Raw genomic sequence first — 23,053 nt, forward strand, 5'->3', positions numbered from 1 at the left:
TATGCTGAACTACAGCAAAAGCCTCGACAATCAAACTTTTGTTCCCACGAAGCTGTAACAATAATCTCCTAAACTGCTGTGGCAAGGCCCTGAGTCAGATTATACTCGCTCATTTCTCTTATTGAAAGGAAAAAAGAAAAGAATTAGGAACATTTATTAAGCTTTTGGAAGTGCAAAAGATTGGGTACCTTTAAAAAAGAACAGTATTTCAATGCAAATATAAACTTATCATAAGCTTCCTGAAGCACACACAGCATAAAGGCAATATCACTGCAGAGAAGGTATCTGCTTTCAGGGGGATTTGCATTCTCATCAAATGCTGGACCAAGTCCAGACCAGCCGGAGGATAACCACCCTCTAACCTCCCTGCGGAGACTTACAGAGACGAGACTGAAGCAGTATCATTTCTGACAGAAATCAAATCCTGGCTACTGCACTGCTGGGAACACTACAGACAAGAAGAAAAAAATAGGGAGGAATAGGAATTGAAACAATTCTGTGGAGCTCATTTAGATAATACCTTGTCAAAGGACTTGATATGGGAACATATTATATATTCACTAAATGTATGCAAATAATAACTATCTACTATCATAAAATACAACTTCAACTACCAGGAACATACAAATGTTAAAGGTAACCACCTAGAAAAACAGCTCAGTTACATGCCCAGGTTAAACCAGCTAAATAATGTATCTAGCCAAAGTGTACATAAAGCCATGGAGAGCATTAAAAAAATACAACTCTTTCACATTTCAATCAGTTCAAATTTCAGCACTACCATCTCAGAGGATACTATAACACCTAGCAATATGCCTATAAAGATTGCAAAATAAGTGACCTTAATGGATGCTCATGAACATTAGGATACTGCAGTACAGGTGCTGGGTACGTACTCAGTACTTGCTTTTTGGTGTAATGCACCCTGGGTTACAGATAAGAAAACCCCCAGCCAGACTGACAAATAACTCCTTGGTATTCCCGGTCTTGCCATTTCCACCCTGCTGTAGCAGTTGCAGCCTTTGCGCAGCCACACCGCAAACGGGGTCAGAAAGATTTTAAGCAACTCTCTAGTGCCAGCAAAGCGCGGGAGGCAGCACAGGGATGGGAACAAAGTGATTGCACAAGGTGACAACCGCTCAAACAGCTTTGCCAATACAGCTGTAAATAAGTAATCTTCATATATTGTTTTCAGAGCCAGCGAGCTCAAAGGCTGTCCTAAAGGTAGCAGCGTCATTTGGATTGTGTTGAAACCTACAGAGACCCTTAGCGATGCCTCGACTTTCTGTGAAAATATGTCTGGACTACAAGAAAAGGTAATGTCCTAACGTCCTGTTAGCCAGTTTTAGCTGCAGTACTGGCAACCCAAATTATGGACGTGCCAGACTCAAATGACAGTCAGATACAAATTCACAACATTACAAAAATACTAAGATTAAATGTAGGTTACAACTGATACCTTAACTTGCAATTTTTAAAGATACAGGCTTAAATATTCCCCATCATAATCTTGTTTTGGTTGTTCTCTATATATTTGTAGCAGAAATATTAAGATCGGTCTGAACAATGCACGAATACAAATGTCTGTGGCAGAAAGCACCAGGAAACACAACAGAGCAAGGTTACAAAAATGCCCTGTTTTGAATATCATGGACATGCTTGACGGCAGTCAAACAGGTAAATACAGAGGAACGTGGCATTTGCATCAAGACCGGAAGGCCTATGCTCCACTAAGTCCACAGCACAGATGAGCCAAGACTGCACTATGAGGAAAGGAGGACAGCAACCGGGCTCCATGTCAGACTGGAGCCAGAGAGACACCCACAATGGGGAAACGCAGAAAACGGGCAGCAAACTAAGATTCTTGCAGGGTCAGGGAAAGCGAGATTCAGAAGCACAAGGATATCCCATAGGAACGTGGTTGACTACCAAAGGATATAAAAGATCTATCCAAAAACTGGAAGGTTATCACCAACCAGACAGAATCCCAGCAACATGATGAGGACTTGACAGCTGACGTCCCTCGTCCTCCATGTCGCACATAACTGACCCTGGCTAGATCACTTGGACAAACGTCTCCTGGAGCTTGTGGGATGTGGGTGTGAGAGTGTGAGCGAAATCAGTAAGAGAACGAGTGTGACTGGAATCGGTTTTAAAGTAAGTATCATCTTCCCCTTCCATTAGGTCTCACTTTTTGTTGCATTAGCTGTTCTCATTAAAGCTGAAATTCTCAGATAATCGCTGGAGCCACAGAGTTGACACATGAAGGAAAAAACAAAATACAGTGAGATATGCAATAAAATTGCGAGAACTAGCCGGCAATATTGCAAATAAAACATTTTAACATACTAGCACAGAAAAAAAGGGCAGGCCAGTGCAGGAGAGCCCCACTGCTGTTTATTTAAAGGTTTCTTCCCTGTTTCCCTGTTTTTACATGCCCTTTTGGTGCTTCCAGGAGAATTTTCAGCAGCAGCGTAGTCAGACTAGGTTTGGGGTCTGAATGTATTCTAATATTTGCATGGACACAAACTTTGCTGAAGGGAAAGTGGAAGGGATACACAGTAATTGTGGCCTGCCTCTACAATGGGACAGGTTTACCGGAGGGGCAACGGGGACAAAACCGACAACACGAACACCCCGCAGCATGAGGGCTCTGCCATCGCGTGTCCGTGCAGGGGCTTACTCTCCCGACACATCTGCGCAGGTCTGTCCTCTGTCCTGCTTAGGGACGGCAGCTCTCTCTGATTCAGAATTCAGTAAGCAACATAGTTCGTTAGAAGTATGTGAGCCAAACAGTAGGAAAGGGGGAGGAAAAAAGGAAATATTGAAAGGAACAGGACAATCTCATAGGAGGGAATATCTGAAACTTCTAGACGTGCAATTTCCTCACAGAATTAAAGCAAATTTATCGAAAATAATCTGACTTTTATTCCGAAATGAACTACTCTAGTGGTGGGGAGGGTCACATCAATACACCTATGACAGGGTAATCATTCTGCTAACACTACACTGGGAATCTTCCCTGTACAGATTAGCTCTAAAAGTTCATCTGTTGTTTCTGCACAAATATACCTGATTCAATTTTAGGTGTGATTCTCACCAAAACAGTTTATAGTGGCCTGTCACGAAGAGACACATCTGCAGCGGTATGGAAGTTTCCCTGTAATACAACTGTAACTATTCCCATGTGGGAATACTCTGATATTGGGAATATTATACCAGTACTGCAATCAAATTGTATTTGTTTCACACTCTTTTCAAAAGGATTTGTTGGTGTAGTACTGCAGAGTCTCTGCTCCTGAATGCTGGTTGCTCTTCAAGCACTAGTTGCTTTTTTCTGGGATTTATGACCAAAAGGATTAAAAACAAAACTAAAAGAGATCTCTGAAGGATATTGATAGCTCCATCCAACTCTGTCACATTCCAGATCTTATTATTACAGAAAAATATTCCTAAGGTAATAGGTACAGCGTCCTCAATGTAAACAGTTTTTCCAAAAGGTAAATTCTAACCCATTATACAAATATCCAATATCCCTAACACAAACACCCATGCAAATGCTAACTGAGCAATCCTCTGCCCTATTTGCACATACATTTAAGAGGACAGTCAAAAATTTGGGCCACTATAAACCTACATGCATGCCATTGTTCTGCAAATATAGGGCTAATGCCCTGGAAACACTTAAATGCCCAACGGCATCAGTGGGAATTGAGGGTTCCCGTCTCACGTATGGGTATGCACACTTCCACATGCCCATAGAGAGATTTTAAATAAAATACAGATGGTGGACAGTAATATCCTTTTCGTCTGGATACTCTATGAGATGATATTGCTGACTACAGTTTAAACATTATACATTAAGATTTGATATTTCATTTAAATGTAGTTCATTTTTTTCCTGAATGTTCTGATTCTCAGCAAATGAAGAAAAGACATTTCCACAAAGCCAGAAAACCATTCATTATATTAACTCCATCACCCTTACAGATAATCTCTAAGGAAGCCTTATCTATTTACATCACAGCCATGAAAACTTCCAAGTGGACTAATTAACAGTAATAACAAAAAAGCAATCCTTCAGTCATGTGTTCCATTCAGTCATTATCATCATATATTTTTAAAATGAACAAAATACATTTGCAGTTTGCTGGAGAATTATTTTAAGGACCTGTTGTCCCTTAGAATCTCCTCTCACGTCTTTAGATGTCTGCCTTTCACTCTCTCCGCCTGAAATGTCTAGACATCCAAATTAAGGAGTGACCAATCACCAACACACTGATCCTCCTGCGCACAAGGTCAGCTCTACAGAGAGGCGCGCGCGCACGCACACACACACACACACACACACTTTCAGCACACACTGTGCAGGAGACCTTTATTTGTGCACAAAAATATTGATGTTGCTAAGTGACACACAGGCGGCCACTAGCCCTAAGTCTTTGTGTTTGTTTATTACTGTTTCTTCTTCCCCTAGTAAACAATGCAATGGTGATGCACAGATAGAAGAACCCTTCTAAATTAAAACGGCTATGGGAACTAATTTATTATGTCTGTGTGATATCAACCTATTACTTTTTTTTTCTTGTTTTGTTCCAGCAAGTCAGAAGGGAAAAATTTATGAGGAACTTTAAAACACACATATCCTAAATATACCTGATCATACTACTTTCCTTTAGTTAAATAATAGAAGCAATTTATTTACCAAGTTCTCTTTGCTTCTTACACATGCTGGAACTGGATTTAAGCACATTTTTTGAAGTTAGAATAATGATGTTCTACTACACTCATACACCTAGTCAATTGGAATAAGAGGCAACTTGAAAACAGTATCTCATGACACCATACACTAGACAAGCAAAGTGAAACTCTGCTTAAAAGTCCATTTCAATTCCATACAAAACTGAGTCCAAGTTTCTCTTAAAAAAAACTTCTTCAAAGAAAAAGCTGCTCAATTCTGTGCACATTTTTTCAGTCATCCCAAATACCAAAAACCTTATCTTATTTGGTACCAGAGGTGGATTTCTGGAAATACCAGTGTTCATGACAGGGGTCAGATTTAGAGTTTTCAAAATAAACTTGCTTTCTTGACTCCAAGGAAGATGGGAGCACCAAGAAGCAGTGTTTCCCTAATCACCCTTGAATGGCTGAGGGAGAGAAGAAACCAGGCTTCTGAGATGCCTGGGAAGCACCTCAGAGCCCTAAGCTCATGAGGCCTCCTGCTCCGATGCAGCCCCAAGTAAGCTGCCGCTTGCACCCAGGGCCAGAAGATAGAGGGGAGTCCTGCAAGCGCAGGTCCCCAGAGGGTCACCACCCGATCTGCAGAGGAGACAGGAAAGCAAGCACCCTAGGAGGAATCAGGCAGGTCTCCTCCAGGAAGCTTCTCCATTTCCATAAATTGTGCTACAGTCAACATGGCAGATCATTTGATTGCATATCATTTTTTTCAACAGAAATATATTTCATTGGAACATTTTCACCAGCTCTATCCAACAACAGAGCTTCACCACGTCGTGACAGTGCTGGAGTGAGCCGACTCTCCCAGTTACGGACACTTATCACTCATGTGGCACCTAGAACTACTACTCGCGTAGAGTATATTATTAGGAAAGCAGTGAGTGTCTTCTGGTTTTATTTTATTTTATTTTAGCCGCTAGATACAAAGATGGCTATGACAAGTACAGCTGAAGAACGTTTCACAACCTTTTATACCCTACCTTAAGAGCAAATATTTCCACAGTACTATAAAGAATGAGGAACTAATATAAGCACTAGTTCAGGTAACATTTTTTTCTTTTCGCTGTATGTTACATGTCACGTGATAAATCACCATGCAGGCATAAAATTCTGTTATTAGTGGTCACATACATACAAGCTCCTCCCAAACTCTGTTTCCTCCTACATCACTGAAACAACAAAGTGTTTCTAAAATCAAAGCTCTGTTGAGTGACTACATTTTAGAAGTCCTGATATATAACGATACGCAAAGCAGAACTGCTCCAAACTGTCTTCTGTTCAGTAGGCTGAATCAGACACAGCAGTAATTGGTACTGCAGGAAACTGAAATGGCAGGATAGCTCGGTCCTGTCCTTGCTACATCAGTGATTTGCTCTATGAGTCACTGGACCTTTCTGTCTCGGTCTGTCCATCTGTACAATGTTAATAGTAATGAAACCTTCCATGCAAAAGTGCTGCTTTAAATTCCAGAGATCAAAGACCAAAAGTGTTTCTGTTCCAGACAAAAGCAATACCTTGCCACCTCCTCCTCGAGCAACTTGCATGGCCGGCGCTGGGAGCAGACCGTTCTGGCACACCGAGAGACAGAGGTGCGCCAGGAAACACGACCCAAAAAGACAGGAGAAGGTAATCAAGAGGTAAAACTATTAACCTTTATGCACCTAATTAATTGCCATTAAAGCATTATGTTTGCAGATGTCTTCTGAACAAATACTGTGGTTGTATTTGTTGTGGCGTGGAGAAAGAAGAGGGAAGCAAGGACACAAATAGAAAACTTTCTCATCATAAGAGTTGTCTGTTAATCAGAATACTCTTTTCCAATAGACATCTATTTGTTTTAAGAATGAGACACTTTAGATAAAGGGCCTTAACTGTAATGGCACTACTTTGAATAACCTGATTTACCTTCAACTACAGCATGAGATGTGAGGCAATCAACATACACTGTGAAGACCACATAGCTTAATCACAGAAAAACTTATTTATTCTTACTTCTTCCTCTCTTCTTAGAAAGCTTTTTTTCATTTCACTAAAATCCTAATTATCTTACTGAGATTTCATTCCTCTGATTTTGCCTAAGTAGAGGAGAAAGCTTATTCACAAATAAACCTCGCAGGATGGAAAAATGATGAGGAAAAAATATCAAATCAGACAAGTATGACTGGAAAGTCGGAAGTAAAGAATTCAAGTATTTCAAAAGATGTCTTGATAGGTACATTCCCATCTCATTTCAAGCAAATAAGATTAGCACGTATTACTGAGAATTTTATGCCTCAGAAGAAGGTCCTAATTATATCTCACACCGTTCTGAAGATTCCTGTAATATATACACATCTTTAATGTGGAATTTTATATCTTATTCATAGCATATGGGCTCTTTTTGATATTATTACTTTCCTATGAAAGTTCCTTTGAAGTTAGGTAATTACCTTAAGCGAAATATTTAGTCTGTTGCAAGAACTGCACCAGGAGGTTTGTGTAGAACGAGCAGGTCATCATGTAGCACAGCACAAAGGTTTCAGAGCCCCAAGTGGGAATGGAAACGTTAATTAGGAGGACAAAGCCAGGAATGCATTTTAAAAGTCATTGAAAGTGAGAGCTGATAAATCTGTACAATACTGCATCTTGCTCCATGTGCGCCACTGAAAACTATCTGAGCTAAGCGCTAAAGAGTGTAAAACTATTTCATTGCTAATGACTGTCCTTAGTAAAGGCACAACTTCAGGTTGCCGCAGTGCTGGCTAGAGTCAGAGTATAACTGTGAAGAGGTCAGAAGGAGCTACTAAAACAGCTAATAATGGTCTGCAGTAACTTCTCCCTAACCAGAAATGTCACATCATTAAAGACCTGTAAATCTTGTAAATCCGTTCTAGAAAAGTCACTTGTGGTGAGAAGTCACTGGTAGATTCCCTTGCCGCTTCTCCAGACACAGTTCCTTGAAACTGCCTGAAAGTACAGAATGTTACAACACCGTGCCATATGGATCTGCATTTTGTCACACACATTTCATCCCTCATATGCCATGCATACTATAACCTGTGAAACCAAAACTTCAAGATACATATATACATACATATGCACACACAGAAAAGGTGAGCCAGCCAATTCAGAACCACAAAACCAATTCATTATCGTTTTCCACAGATGGGACAAATTCACCTAGCTTCCTGCATCCAGACAGGTTTTTCCAACTGTATGCACTTCAGTAATCTCAGGAATAAGACTGCTGTTTCTATTATGGCTTTTTGCCTACGCAAAACTCTAACTTTTTATTAAGAATGCTTAATAAAACCAACACACATTAAAAACAGTCAGCAGGGAGTGCTGCAATTAGATGCTTGCACAGTGCCTCCCTCTGTGCTCTGCATGCAAATATTTTTCATATTTTACAGACTTTCAAAAACTTGATCATGTTACTGCAGTAAGATAAACCCCTTCCCCTTTTTTTCACTAATGTGAAGTGTTAGGCCATCAATTGCATATCAACATTACTTTATGGAATAAAGCAGAATTCGTTCCAAAATTACCTTAAAATTTCTTCTTTTTTTTTTTTTTTTCGACTCCCTGTGTGGGACCTCATTACAGTCTAACCGAAGATACTGCAGTTTCAACCCCCAAAAATTAGGAGGGAAGACAAGATTAGGACTGAAAAGGCAGAAGTCCTGCAGATGAGGTACAGAAAGCATCAATAACGAGGTAAAAAGATGAAAGAACAATATCTTAAGATGATCAAAGTAGTTACATGGGAGTATATGAAACACTTTCCTTCACAGGAGACAAAAATGCTATTGAGTATGTTCTTTTCTGTGGGAGGAAAAAAAAGTTTGGACTAATAAGGGCAATCACAAGGAGTATAGGCTTACAATTCATCTCTGCCTAGTTTGTCAGATGCAAAATTCATTCTGAGTGCTGTAGGATTGTATATTGAAAGGCAAAGTCTACAGAATGCTGCATTTTTTCAATATAATTCATTCCATTTGAGCGAATGATATTCAGCAGTTTACAGGAGGTGCTCCACCGTCTTGTAAAACTGGCCGCAAATAACTCCATAGCAAAATTTGAAATTCTCTTGCTTCACACTTCCTTCTCAGAGTAACCAAATGAAGGGCTACAGCAAATATGTGAAAGAAACTAAAACAACAGGAGGAAACTAAAACAACAGGAGGAAACTTTAGGAGGAAATAGGAGTAATAAGAGGAGAATTTATTAAAAAGAGCACCAGCGCTTAAGGCTCTTTGCAGACGTCTGCTGCTCCAGTGAGCAAGAGCCTCTGCCTTGCGATGTAAGACCTTAGCGTCAGACAACTAGCCAAAAAGCAAGGCAAAGCTGTACATTCAAAAAAGTACCCAGCATGCTAAATAATTGTATCTACGTGCTATTTTACATACACATATAGAGCGCTATTAGTGGAGAGCACCAAATGACTGAAGGTCAAGCCAAATGCATCCAGCACGTTGCAGCCCAGGCTCTGGTTTCTCTCACCTGGCATTCTCCCGATGCTCCGGGCAGGTACCACAGGGGCCAGAGCTCGCCTGCGCCTGCCGGCACGCAGCCACACTTGACTCTGCTCGAATACTTCAAAGTCAGATGGGAACAACTGCGATCATCTCATCTGACTCCAGGGATAATACAGGACATAGGGATTTTCTCAACTAATCCAATAGGCATGGTTGCACGTAGGTGTATCTTTTCTGAAATGCTCAACCCTTCTGTAAAGGCTTCCACTCTCAGCCTGTTCAGCATCGGCTGACAGCTCTTCCAACGTTACTTTGTCAAAGGAGACTTCCATTTTGTCAGAGTTCTGCTCACCATCTCTATATCCTAGCCTGTAAGCATAACAAAATGTCCCTACTAGAAGTGAGTAAGCAAAAAAAGGAGAAAAAAAAACAACACCAACCCTCAGGAGAGCCACACCCATCTTCTCAGTCTGTCCAAGTCTGTCTTGTCACTGCATTTATATCCTAATGTCCCAGCTTTGTTGGTTTATTAACTGCAAATTTGTCTGTGCAAGGTTCTTGGACATTCATTATGGTCTTTATTATAAAGATCCTCCTTGCAAATGCCTTTAGGTCACATCTGAAGCCATGGTGTGAACCATGCCAGACACCGAGATTGTCAAAGAGCTTCTTCTGGGGCCGCGTGTGATGTCTGCTTCTCCGTACAGCGCAATTCAGAAATCAGGTGCAACTACAGCAGGCCTTCCCTCGCCACTTAACAGGCAGCCATGCCTCCTCTCAGCTAAAGCCGATTCCCACAAGATGGCATGGCACAATTGAAACCAAGTTCAGATTTCAAATAATTACTCCTTAACTGATGCAAAAGGCTGCCAGCACACTGCAACACTGCCGTCTCTTATGATCCATTTTTCTTAGGACTCTCTTATGAAATGTCTGATGAATGTCTTATGAATTTTCCCCTAATCAAAACGTTGCTCATCTCTCATTACTGTCAATAGAACACGGTTTCTGTAGGGTTTATCTGCAAAACAAAGTGGCAACCTGAAAATGAAGATAGTTTTAGGTTGTGCAATCAACCTGAAACATCACTCAGGCAGCAGACACAGAAATAGGAAGGAGTTTAAAAGCGGGGGGGGAATCAAGGGAGAGAAAAAATAACATGTTTTGGCTTTGAGACTTTTCAACTCCCAAGGCTGCCGATGCTAATATTCTTTTGGTTTAAATCAGTCCTACAACAGATTTAGCATCAATCTATTAGGAAGAAATTTAAACTGAAATGAAAAATTAACACTGATTTAATTAGTACAAGCCCCTCAGTTACACAGAACCTCAATTATCAGGTTGGAAGAAGAAGAAGGAAAATGACATTTCTGGTAGCTGTGCATGAAGGCAGAGGATACGTAGCTAGAGCACCAGAGAGAAAAACAACCTCTTGCCCAAAGTCAACTAGAGGCAGACCTTGCCTTCTTCGACTCTTGAGGTGGTTTCTTCCTCTTTGCCTGCCCTCACTGATGTTTCAGCCCTGTGCCCAGGAGCGTTCGGGGCAGAAGTTCACGCGCGGCGGGATGCGTCGCTGCCTGTCGGCGGCCGGGCAGAAAACGGTAAAGTCGCGCAGCGAAGGGACAGGAGAGGCAGCAGCCTCCGGCAGCCCTGGGAACAATATCTGCAGGCTGAAATTTCGGAGGGAAATAATCCCAAGCATCGCAGCCAGATCAGAGAAGCGGCCCCAATAGCACGGGCTGCAGTTTTAAGGCAAAAATGTTACTGCAGACAAGCGGGGACCTGACTTTACCACCCTCTAAAGGGCCATAATAATGACTGCCACGTACCTGCAAGAGGTAATAAAGCAAAGCAGGAATCTTGCCTGCACAAAACGTAAACATCAAAACAGATGGCGCAGTTATGTTAATCAGTTAATGTTTGTAGAGTGCTTTGAAGATGCAAAGCACTCTGAAGGTACTAAATACTTACAGTCTTGTCTAGACATCATTCAAGCTCATTTTTAGATTGCATCCTTTTCAGGCCAAACAGCACACCGCGGCATGTGCTTGCCCTGTACCTTCTGTAATGGGCTCCACGCTCAAGAGGTTATTTGTGAGGGAGGAATAACAGAGGAGCGGCTCCCAAAGATTAAAAACACAAGCCAATGGCTACTGCTGAGGCAACACAAAGCAGCGCAGGAGAGAATCAGGCTAAAGATCATCAGGGAATCAGGTAGAAGTCAAAATAGACTATGCCAGCATCCAAATAAATGTATCATCTTTGTGTAGGGCAAAATGCAAAATATGCATTTCAATACAAAGACTATTTTTAGATGTTCTTCCAGAGAAATCGGTAAAGATCAAGACCGTCACAACAGAGAATCCTTTCCAAACCAGTTTGCTGTAACTGTGTAAAATATATTGTCTGCCCTAACAAGCCAGGACGAGGAAAAAGTCTTTGAAAGAATGAACGTATATGTAGACTCAACATAGCTATGAGAAGTAAGAGTGGCAAACATTGTCATGCATAGGCCAAATACAGAATTTAACAAAACACGTTATGAACAATGAGATCACACATTTTGTTGAGGCTTGGGAAAATTCCATCTAAAACATTTCAAAACTTGCATTTTTTATTCACTTTAAGGAATGTGGCATGCAAATAAAATTAAACTCCAGAGATTTATTCTGCAATAACTGAGCCTTCTAGGCTGGATTTTCTTGCAATCTAAACCAAGCATTACTATAACTGATATTAAGAAACTACAAATCTCAGAAACCTTTTCCACTTAGGTTTCCTGGTCAGCTCAGACTTTCCTCAGAGGAAAGAGGTCTGGGGTTATACAAAAGATACAGACAGCTGAAAGAAGCAATGCTCACTCACATCCTAAAACTAGACCCAAATTGACCATCCCAGTGAATAAGCAGTGCTGCTGTGCATGGAGTCAAAGACTTTAGCTCAGCGACTAACTCCCAGGCTAGGAGCATCACAAAGCTGGTGTGTTGAGGCCTGGGGGAGAAAAAACTTCTCATCCCTCCAAAACAGCCCTTTTGCCCAGCTCCAAAGCAGCCCGGATCAGGCTCATCAGGAAAGAGCATCCCATTTCTTCCATTTGAAAGGTAGCATGGCTTTGTGCAGGGACTTACAGTCAGGATGGAAAAGACTGAGGGAAGAAAGGGGTGTTTGTGTTTAGAAAATTCACTCCCTTCACCCTAAAAGAAAAGAAAAACGTCCATGGTTTTTGGATCAGAAACATATACAGGTTGAAATGTGTGGGAAAAGGATGGTTTTATTCTCCTTTTCAGAGTATCCCAAAAAACACACCTCCCTTCTCTGCGAGGGATGATGAGAAGGGTCTGCTGCTGACCCCACTATTCCCATGAACAACTGCGTGACAAAGGCCTCATGCTACGGACTCGCTGCAATACTAGTGAGCAGTAAGATTATTTTCTTGCTTTGAGATTTTGTTTTACCTATTTTTCAGTCTCCTCACTTCAGCTCTTGAACATTAACTCCTATGCAGAAGGAAAGCCTTAATATCGTTACTGCTCTTATATCTGAATTTGTTCTCAAATCACTTCTGTCACTGTCTCTAAAATAAAACTAATAGGAAAAAGATTTTTTTTAAAAAGTCCCTTTTAAGTCTACTGGCAAAGCACATGAAAGAGCAATGACAACACCATACTGGCTTCTTCCTTCCCAGGGAGGACTCCTGTCTTTCCCCCCTGCCTGTCACAAACAGCATGTGCATGTAATAATAAGCCCAATCTTCAGCCTCAACTTAACCACGTTACTTTTTCCTCGCTCGTAATTTTGCATATGCTCACACAATTACAGCCTGAAAATTGCAGACACAATTACTAGCTGGCACACTTTGTTATTTGAATGATGGAGTATTTGATTGTATCCAATGAAAACAAGATTAAGAGGTGGAAGCAAACATGTTTTAGCAAACCTAATGTACTAACTTAAGCTTCTGTTGTTTTATGGAAACGTGATCCTCTAACAGCATGTCTACACCCCGTAGTGAAGCGTTGTCTAGAGACCTCCTTACATTAAAAGCAGGGTAGCCCCTTTGGTATATTACCACGTTTGCGCTTGCCTGCTAAGAAATCCAGCTACATAGCAACTGTGTTCAACTTTTTTTTTCTTTTTTTGAACAGGAAATGTTGCTTGCATAGAAATTATCAAGTTAACAATGGCATTTTAACGGACTCGGAAAAAATTATCAAGTTAATAATGGCATATTAATAGATACGCAAAAGAACTATTGAAAGGATGCTACTAAATTAAAATAATTTTAAAATTCAAATTACATCTTGATATTTGTAGGTTCATTACACATAATAAATGTTTCTGATTTCTCTCCCAAATAGAAAAGTGGCAAAAAATCGATTAAATTAGAACTCCTGTTAAGAAGAGAGGCTGTTAGGCTGTTTAATTACAAATTATCAAAACTAAAAGAGGCTTTTGACTGGGTTTGCTTAGGTTTGTCAACAATCTTACGTCCTGTTAGTTCAAAGTTGTAAACCTTTTATTAAATTTTACTGAGAAAATTCCGTAGGAGATCCTTAAAACTGCATATTGTGTCTACTGTGGGACTGACTCTCTCTCATTGTAGTCTTCGAGAGTTCTCAGAGCGGATAGGATTTCCTAGTGTTCACCATAAATGCAAACTACTAACTGGAAAATCCAGATAGGGATTAATTGTATTTCAAGAACAGTTATGACAAAAGACTTTCTTGGTACGGAGAACAGGCATGACTCTACGGCGATTACACTAACAATTCATTCTGGTCAGCACCTTTCAGTAAAGAATGCAGAGTAGGGGTAAGCAGCCCACTAACTATATTTTTAAACCTGATCAAAAAAATCTAAAGACAGCAAAACAGTTACTGCATATTTAGAGGCACTGTCGGTAAGATTAGGGAGAAAAAAGATTTCTGTTATTAATATTTTTGTCTATGCTTGAATATGCTGTCATCACTGGAAAAAAAATGCCCAGAGCCTGGAATAGTCATTCATTTCAGGTCTAGACACTGGCACTGAATAAAAGCACAACTAAACACACAGAGGGATATTCAACAAATGAATATTATATGCAATCAGTCAACATGACATGAGTCCCCACTTTAAACTATTCAGAAGTTATGGCAATGCTTATACCAGGAGAGCTTAACTATTCTTACATCCTTTAATTTTATCCGCTTTCAGAGCCTTTAGGGATCACGTGTTTAAACTTTTCTTTGCAACTGAGAGAGCTAGAAGTTAACATTTTTTTACAGTGAACCCAAAATTCGTAAGTACTTCTATAATAGTAGTCTTTGGGAGGTGCGTTTTAAAGAAAATGCAAATCAACACATGACTTGTCGGCAGATTGCAGGAGCTGGTTACTATAATCTCGCACCACAAATTGGATATTAAATTCACAAAGAATCGGACACTGAAATTCCAGTACAATCGTGAGCACCATCAACTTCAAATTACAGTCCAGAATTTCTGTACAATACTGGCCAAACCATACATAAAACACTGTACAAGCATACAGTTAAAGAAGAGCACGTAGCCACCAACAGCAGTTCAGTGTATCTTGCTGTACTCCACGCAACTGTTTATGTATGAGGGTCAGCCTTACTTCTTTGTTTCAAAATCCCTTGGGGACCAGGTTCAATTACCCATACGTAAACACTACTGCTGTCCAAGAGGAGGCCTACACTTCATCAGATGTGTTTACAAGACACATCTTACAAGTACACAGCCAATCAGTGCTGCGGAGGGATGCAGAACACTTTTCCGCATGGGCTGCCAAGTGCTACTCCTAAAACCAACCTGAACTCCTATTTGTATTCCAGACTTCTGTTCCAATCGGAGCTATACAGGATCAAAAGATGTTTACTTCTTTGGCCTGGTAGGTTCTACATCAACGAGGTTTCAGTAAAATGTGCCAAAACCACCAATCAGGGCTTTCATGTTGTTGCTAGAGCCTAAGGAAGGATGACAGAGTGTGTTTACAGTTCACATGGCTCTGAACTCTCCAGTTCTCTGGGTAGGAGAAAGACAGCACGATCGCAATCTCCTGATTATGGTCTGCATTTTTCAAATGTACAAATCTTTGCAGCATTTCCACAGTATTCAATTCCTTTTGACTGTAAACAGCTCCAAAAATAGTTGGGAAAATACTAATTCTCTCCTTATAAGGTTGGAATAAAAGGAAGAAAATATGGGCTGAATTCAATGTGATAAATGTCTAAGAAATTCCTCTCTGAGTAGATTCCTTGACTCTAGCTTCTACATTCACAGGAGACAAATTATTTTGGTATATAGAGATGAGAAATGGTGTCAGCTCAAATTAATTTTGTACTACAATTACCAGAAAATGCTGTTGTGACCTATAAAATTTTTTTTTAGTATTTTCAGACTTTCACCTACCCTTAAAACTTTATTCTAAGGTGCTGCACAACAGTTCTCCCAACTTAGGGAACTATTTTTATTTGACAGATGAGAAACAAGATTAAATTGCTGAGTGACTTCCCCAAGCTATTAGTAGAGCTGGAGAAAATTTCAGAAGACTTGGTCCTGTATCCTGCTCTGCCTATTAATCAACATTCCTGACAGAGTACATCAGTATATGCTATCGCCACTATAATATGTTTGCATTAAATCTACTAAATGGCTATGTGAGTTGAATAAATTACATGAAAGTCATCCTTCTTCCTTTCTGGGTTCTTTGCTGTTGGGTAAGCGTTACAGCCTAGTACAAGAACTAGTAAGGGAGATGGCAAGCACACGTGGCCAAAGGTGGAGCAAGACCAAGCACAGAGATAAAATTACATTTGGAGAGCAGACAACGTCCTCCATTTTAGCCACAGAGTCTTGTAGTTTTATTTTATTCATACATATAATCATAGAAATCTGGTGCTGAAGATATTCAGAGATTAGCCAGCCCAGCCTCCTACACTAAGGTAGGATCAAGCGCACACAGGTTGCCAATGGCTGATGGTATCTAAGCTGTTCTTAAAAACCCCTTGAGGAGACTTCATTAGCCTTCCTAGGCAGACAGTTACAATGTTGCACCATCTTAGCAATGTCTTGCAGACATTTAGCCTATATCATCTCTATAGCATATAAAATTGACTCCTCCTTCCTCCAGAAACTATGGAGGACTACTGATCACCGTTACTCAAATAATAACATTTTGCATACCAAAGACTTATATCCCCTTCGGTCTTCTTTTGTGTAGACTAAGTAAGACAATTTTCTCGATCTTTTCTCCAAAGTTACATATGCTAAAATCTCTCATCATTCAGAACTTTCTCTACTTGAATTTCACCCTTCTCAAAGCTTGACAGCTGAAACTCAACACCACGTTCTCCTCATGAGGATCAGGACAAAACATAGCAGAAGAATTACTTCTATTCGCCAACTGTGACACTACTGCTCATCTATCCTTACACGCAATGGAAAACTACAATACACTGTAGAAGCTGAGTGAATTCCAACAATATATTTTTATGTGGAGAATAAAAATGAAATATGATGCAGGGAAAGTCCCTGCCCTACAGAGCTAGCTCATCTTTTGAAACAACATAATTACACACACATTCTCACACACATTATGATTTGGCTAGCTGCCTGTGTGACCTACAAATTCTGCTTGTTAATAGGTACTTATATGTATCCAACAATTTTCCCTGCACTTCTCAGCCCATTTTTCAGAAAAGCCTGGTGCCCTGACCTCAGCTCTACAGCGCCCTGAGAGAGCAGGTATGTTCTGCATGTGACGACAGTTGTACCTATCAACAACTGCAAGGACTGTCTGTTCAGGTGGATATAACCACAGAGAAAGAGCTGCTGGCAAACTGATCCTTCAAGTTTGGACACTACTTAGTCTATGGTTGGCAAGTAACCCATCACCTGAAGGGGGCTTTAATGCTTTTTGACTCACGGGCCACTTCAGAGGAGGAGAGGAGTCAAAGCAGAAGGCTCCTAGCAAAGAGAAAAGGTATGGGCAAAGTGCTGAAGGATCACTAGTGTGGCGAGGGAATACAGGCAGGGATTCAGAAGCAGGTCTCTCTGCTTTGCATAGGGCTGCCCACGTTGCATACTATCTGCAGGCAGAGGGACTCACACAAAAACCTTTTTTGCCGAGTTCATCTCTATTTCTTTCAAAGATCAACCTGAAAGAATCAACTGAAAACTTAAAGCTCCCAAAGAACAGAAGTCTGGAGAAGCACCTGCTTAAACTACTGCGTACATGAAGTGACCGTTACGTGGGGGGTGGGGGGAGAGCATTAGAGCCAAGTTAGTTTTCAGCCAGATAGGTTTCCTGAAATAGCTGACTGTTCACTGTGCAAAACATCTGTATCTACATAGCTCAGGGCAGGAAGGAGTGCCTGGAAGGCACTACCTGAAAATCACCACCATTGACTTGAACGGGAAACCACAGTCTTTAGCCCCTTTGACCAACCCCAAGAAATCAAAAAGGAAACAGAAAAATCAGGAAAAATCATCAAAACACTTTTATACCTTAAGAACCTGTTGATCCATTGATACTGATTACCTGAATATTGCACACTAAGCATTTTTTCTGGCATAGTATAACTAACGTGTTGGGCTTCACTCATAGTATCTTTCTTACAACTCATTAAAACACAAAGCAATTCATAATGTTTCTGCAAATCAGGGTGATTGATAGATTTCCTTTAATTTCAACCAGCAGCTGTTGAAGCAGCCGATAAATAAACACAGCACAATTCCCACTGAGCTCCCAAAAAAGACTGTAAATATATTTAAGAACCTGTAGCATAAACCCATCTTCTGCTTTCAACCAGGATGGAATACCTTTCATAAAGTGCTTTAGTTCTGAGTTTATCTAAAGAGCAGAAAGGCTTTAAAGGACACAGTTGAAAACTTTGTCTTTGGGAAATAAATAAGAACTGATGGACTAGTCAGAGAAGCCTGTAATTCTTTCTTGGTTGGCTTATAGTATCTCCATAATGCACTCCCCACCGTTAGTGCTCAAACTAATTCAGGTTTCTGAGTAGCTGACATGGGTGTCCATTGACAAGTTGCTGGTCATGGCATTGAGCCTGGCTTCAAAAGGTCCCATTCACCTGCACGCACACCACAGCTAGTCAGCACAACTGCTTCTGGTGCCATGCTACAAAACAGATCAGTGAAGCTGTTCCGCTTAACAATACCCACTATTTGCTCTGTAATGGCCTTTTCCACATAGACTATTTCAACGATGGCTCAGCAACTAGGCCCCACCAACAGTCGTATTTCCAAAACCTAGGTGGTGGCAAACTGATGCAGAGAGTCAGAAGTTTCTTGCACTTGCTTTGCTGATGAAGCCCCTATCTCACTGAGTTACGCCTTCAGGAGACAACCACCTCTATAACTTCCCTTGAGCTTAGCTAAGAAATGCCAATACAGTAGCATATATAGCATGCCAAGGCAACTTTCAACTAAAAAACAACAGAAAAAGAAAAACGGGAGAGACAGAAAATCAACCTAAAATAGTCCAAAAAAAGTGCTCTCCAATGAAACTTGAATAAAAAGAATACTTTTTTTTTCACAGCATCAGGCTACCTTGTACTTTGTCAAACTTGCAGTTCATTGAAGAGTCGCACCGAATTTGTATAAACCGAAATCAGTTACCATTTCCCTCATCTTTATTAAAAGTAAGGGTCTTCTGTAGCCATGTAATCCAGTGTTCTTCAAGAAGAGCTCCTATGGGACCCTCTCTAGGAGAGGTCGTCACAAGTTGAGAGTGGTGGTCATGGCAAGCCCCACTGCCTCCCCACCCCTGAGACTATTCTCCCACTAGTCTCTGGCGTTTATTGTTCCTGAGGCTGAACACCTCACGTTCATCCCAAATGTTGACTCCACCTTTAATTACATAGCTGAAAAACAGAATATATAGGTTATTAGTTGACATACATCTGCCATTTTAACTCCACCACCCATCTAGGGTAGGCAAGAGTCACTGGGAAGGTTTAAGCACTGTACTTCAGCCAGGACCATACCATCAAGGTTACACAAGAAGTGACTAACAAAGGAGACGTCAGTTTATGCGGTGTATTGTGTCACTGCGAAAATTGTGTTTTTGGCTGTGTACAAATATACTTCTGAGTTTAAATAGACAGCTCTTGGGTACGGCACAGGACTTAAATTCAGGGCAGGATGGTTGATTCAGGTAGGGAGGTTCTGGCGTTAACTTTCAGGGAGTTTCTCAGAAAGTCACTTTACCTTTTTCAGTCTCTGTTCTCCTCCCTCCCTCTGTTGCTCCATTTCTGGTTTTTCCCTATAGACTATCAACATCTTGAGGCGAGGACTGCAGACTTCTGACCAGCTGTACGGCATGCCGTCTGCCCGGCTTTTTGTGTCTTTTGTTGACTGTCCTACCTTCCCTTGTTTCCCTGTTTCCATTACTGTGCAGCACTCCAGTTTCTACAGAGTTTTTGTTCATTTTTCTAATTGCAGAATACATAAGAGGCACCAAGCTTTCAATAACAACAATAAAACACTATCAAACCCGAAAGAGATAAGAAGTGTTCCACCTTTAAATGGAACTCAATGGTAGGGGGGGAAAAAGCAAAGAATAATCAGAGAAAGTAAACTAACCTGAACTCATCCCAGCACAGCGAGGCCCAGCAAACTGTGAGCACCCAGAGTATGGACAACTCCCTCTGCCTGCTTTCGAGAAAAAAATCAAACCCGCATCTTCCCTAACTAGGGAAGCAAGTGCCCTCCCCGTTAGGCTACAGAACTAGTCCCTGCTCTGATCTGCTGATGCTCCTAAATACCTGTGCTCAAGGTGGAAGCTCCACCAAGCAAGGATGAGGCACTCTTTGGGGCAGGCAGCAGCTCTGTGTGCATGGCCCTTGGGTGGGATGTAGGAGACCCACTCCCATTACGGAGCTGGGAATAATCTGATTCATCTCAAATTCCTCCTTAGTCTGGAAAAAACTTCTCATAGGTCCTTAACTGCAACTCTTACATTTTCCTAAGTTTTCATATGAATTTTCTGCAGGCTCAACTACTCTGATTCAAATGTGTAACAAGCCTCCTAAAGCACGTTATAGAGAACTAGAGCAGAATATATTGTACTACTGTAAATGTTTAACGTATTTGTTCTGAAAATTACAGGCAAAGAATTATGAATCTTGCAATCATTAATGTTACATTGTAACTTAGAAAAAGATATGTAGAAGATGAGGATTTTGTTTCATTTTGCTAATAAAAAGTGCATTAAAAGAAAGAAGCATGAATTGATTTTAAATGGCATTTGCCGAGTAACTCACACTATTCTCAATGCAAATGAATGGAAACACAAGCATGTTCAGCTGCAAAAAAAGTAATGCACTTCTTTGCTACTGTCAGAAAATCTTCAAACAAATTCTTTCCAAATTGGTGAGGAAGTCCTTTGTTTCTGCTTCAGTCAAAGAACTCTTTAAGCTGTAAAACAGTCCCTATAAATGTTCCTAAAGCAGTGACAGAAGGAAAAACAGAAAAACTGAGTTTGCAACAAAGTTTCTTTATTTTAGTGGCTTAAAAATTTGGCTTTTGGAAAAGATGTACAAATAACTATCCACAGTGACATTACCTCAGCTACATATTTGTTAGAGAGGCTGAACAGCAGAGTCTGGGAAAAGTGCAAACTGTTTCTCAAAGTAACCTCTTGTCCGTCTGGCACATTTTAAGGGACAGAACGTCTGGGTCACATAGGAAAGAAGCTGGAATCTCTGTGAACCTTGACAGAGCCATGTTGCAAGCTGTGTGAACCACTGCAAATGAAGGAATTAAGGGGAAAAAAAAGTGTCACTGCAAATGTCTCACAAAAACACTTTAAAATACTGTAAAGCTTCCAGAATAAGAGACTCTCTGTTGCCAACCCTTGCAATTTTATTGCAAGTCTCATGATGCTTTATCTAAAGTCACAGCATTTGAAAACAACATATTACCTGAGAATCAGCTTCCTTTAAAGAAGGTTTCCTGCAGAGGTTAAACAGAAAAGCCTGAAAAGTTGAAGTAGTCTGCAAAAGCTCAAGAAAATAACCTGTTTATTAAAAGCTCATGATTCTTAAACTAATTATGATTCCAAGAGACTGGCTCAAGACCTAGTTTAATAATTGTCATTAGCGATATCAGAGACTTGACAAAAAACAAACAAACAAACAAACAAACAAACAAACAAACAAAAATCCCAACAACTCTGCCTTAAAACTAATCCTAAATGATTTCCTCAATAACACGAGGAAGCTGGCAGCAAGAACAGAAAACTATCCCCGCGTTGGCTTTGAAAGTCTCTCAGCAAAACTAAAGCAATATAACTCTCATATTTCCCTAATTCAAAGACTAATAATGAACAACAGCTGAGCTTCAGAAATACGTTGACCCTATGGTGCAGCTCCTAGAAGGAAAAATAAGAAGAAGGAGAAGAGCCTCTCGTGGTTGTTTATTGTAGCATAATAACTGGAGCCTGGCAGTTAGCTGCAAAATAGATGCAGCAACTTCAGAAACAGGAGATGTGGGAGCCGGTGGAAGACAGATGGACGGTTTGCCTACTATGCCAGGGAAGGTTATTTTTTGCCTCTTCTACTCCCATCCATGTGAAATATAATATACACGACATATACACTGCGGATGCTCGCTGTGGGGGAAGCAGGGCCAGAGGACAGGGCCAGGGCCACAGCAGTGGGAGAGAACTATCAACACTCATCAAAGGAGCTTGGATGGGAAAACACAGTCATCAAGTAGGCCAGATCAAGATAACAGGGATGTAACACCATGAATAAACTATCACTTCCACCTTTGCTACATTTATCTCTTCCTTCATCATTATTTCTCCACTCCCCCCACCACCACTCCTTCAGACTTCCATTTCCAAGTAAGATAGAAGATCAAGATGTGTGTTTTAATTTAAAAGGGAAGGCACAGAGGAAGACGCGAAGAGATAAAAGCACTCAGACCCATTTCTCACTTGGAAGTTTTTTGTTGGTTTTCGTTTGTTTGTTTTTCCAGGGAGGAGACCGGTATGGTTCGCGCAGTGTTTTGTTAGGATATCACTGCAAAGAGCAGCAGAACGTCTCCAGCCAAGAGAGCGGCTGAGACTGGTGGCAAGAGCCATGCCAGAGAGGGAAGTGAAGAGCAGCACAGGGAGGGCTGTATCGCCAAGGATGAACGGAAACAGCATTCTTCCCGCAGGAGAGGGGTCTGCTTAGCTTTAGCAAATATAGATAGGAGTATTCTTTTCATGCTCTCGGAAGCATCTTCTCTTCAAAGCTGCTACCACGCCACACTGTAAACAACAAAAAGCATGCTTTTCCTATCTAAGATGGAAATTAAAAATAGTTATAATAATAAGAAAAATTCCTGGGGACTCCCAACCAACGTCTGTTGCATCTATCCCTGCTAAATTTGCTGCATGGAAACAATTTAAGAGTTGGAAAGCAAGCCAGGCAACTCACAGGAGACTTGTAGTCCATTTCTGTTCTAGATTTCGGTTAAGCTCTTGCTTCCCATTTGTTTTTAATGTTCCCCAGACTTTTCCCAAACTTGCTAAGCTTTGCAACACTTTTGTTCATTCAGTTTAAAAATTGTTCTACAGAAACGAGAAACAAACAAACAGAAAATAAGCTTCAGGGAATGGAACAAATCTTCCATTAAAACTGCATTAAGCTTCCCAAAACAAGATTTCACTGGGCTGATACATCTCCAGACAATTAACAAAAAGCAGAAGGTTAGCTAACCTAGTCTTCCTTTGCAACCGACTCCACAATGAAATGGCTAGAGGAAAACATGGACGTCCCTTAAAATGAGGCTGCAGATGCACACAGACATCAGCCACACACACACCAGCAGGGCCCGACTTT

The 23,053-nt window shown here is 40.8% G+C and overlaps 1 protein-coding gene and 1 long non-coding RNA gene across 7 annotated transcripts in view; one reads left to right on the plus strand and one right to left on the minus strand.

Annotated features, from left to right (window-relative positions):
- Positions 1–23,053, minus strand: part of LDLRAD4 (low density lipoprotein receptor class A domain containing 4) — a 290,118-nt gene that overhangs the window by 53,973 nt on the left and 213,092 nt on the right. The gene's annotated exons all lie outside the window — the stretch shown is intronic.
- On the plus strand, positions 1,195–20,270 carry LOC138066006 (uncharacterized). Of its 3 annotated transcripts, XR_011139120.1 has the most exons (6): positions 1,195–1,316; positions 1,541–2,157; positions 5,454–5,614; positions 6,239–6,374; positions 8,323–8,433; positions 9,807–20,270. It is a non-coding gene; the product is annotated as an uncharacterized lncRNA (long non-coding RNA). The 3 variants fall into 3 exon arrangements; XR_011139119.1 differs by having other exon boundaries at positions 8,323–20,270; XR_011139121.1 differs by lacking the exon at positions 5,454–5,614 and having other exon boundaries at positions 8,323–20,270.

The sequence above is a fragment of the Struthio camelus genome, chromosome 2 (genome assembly GCF_040807025.1).
Source record: "Struthio camelus isolate bStrCam1 chromosome 2, bStrCam1.hap1, whole genome shotgun sequence".
Taxonomy (NCBI): domain Eukaryota; kingdom Metazoa; phylum Chordata; class Aves; order Struthioniformes; family Struthionidae; genus Struthio; species Struthio camelus.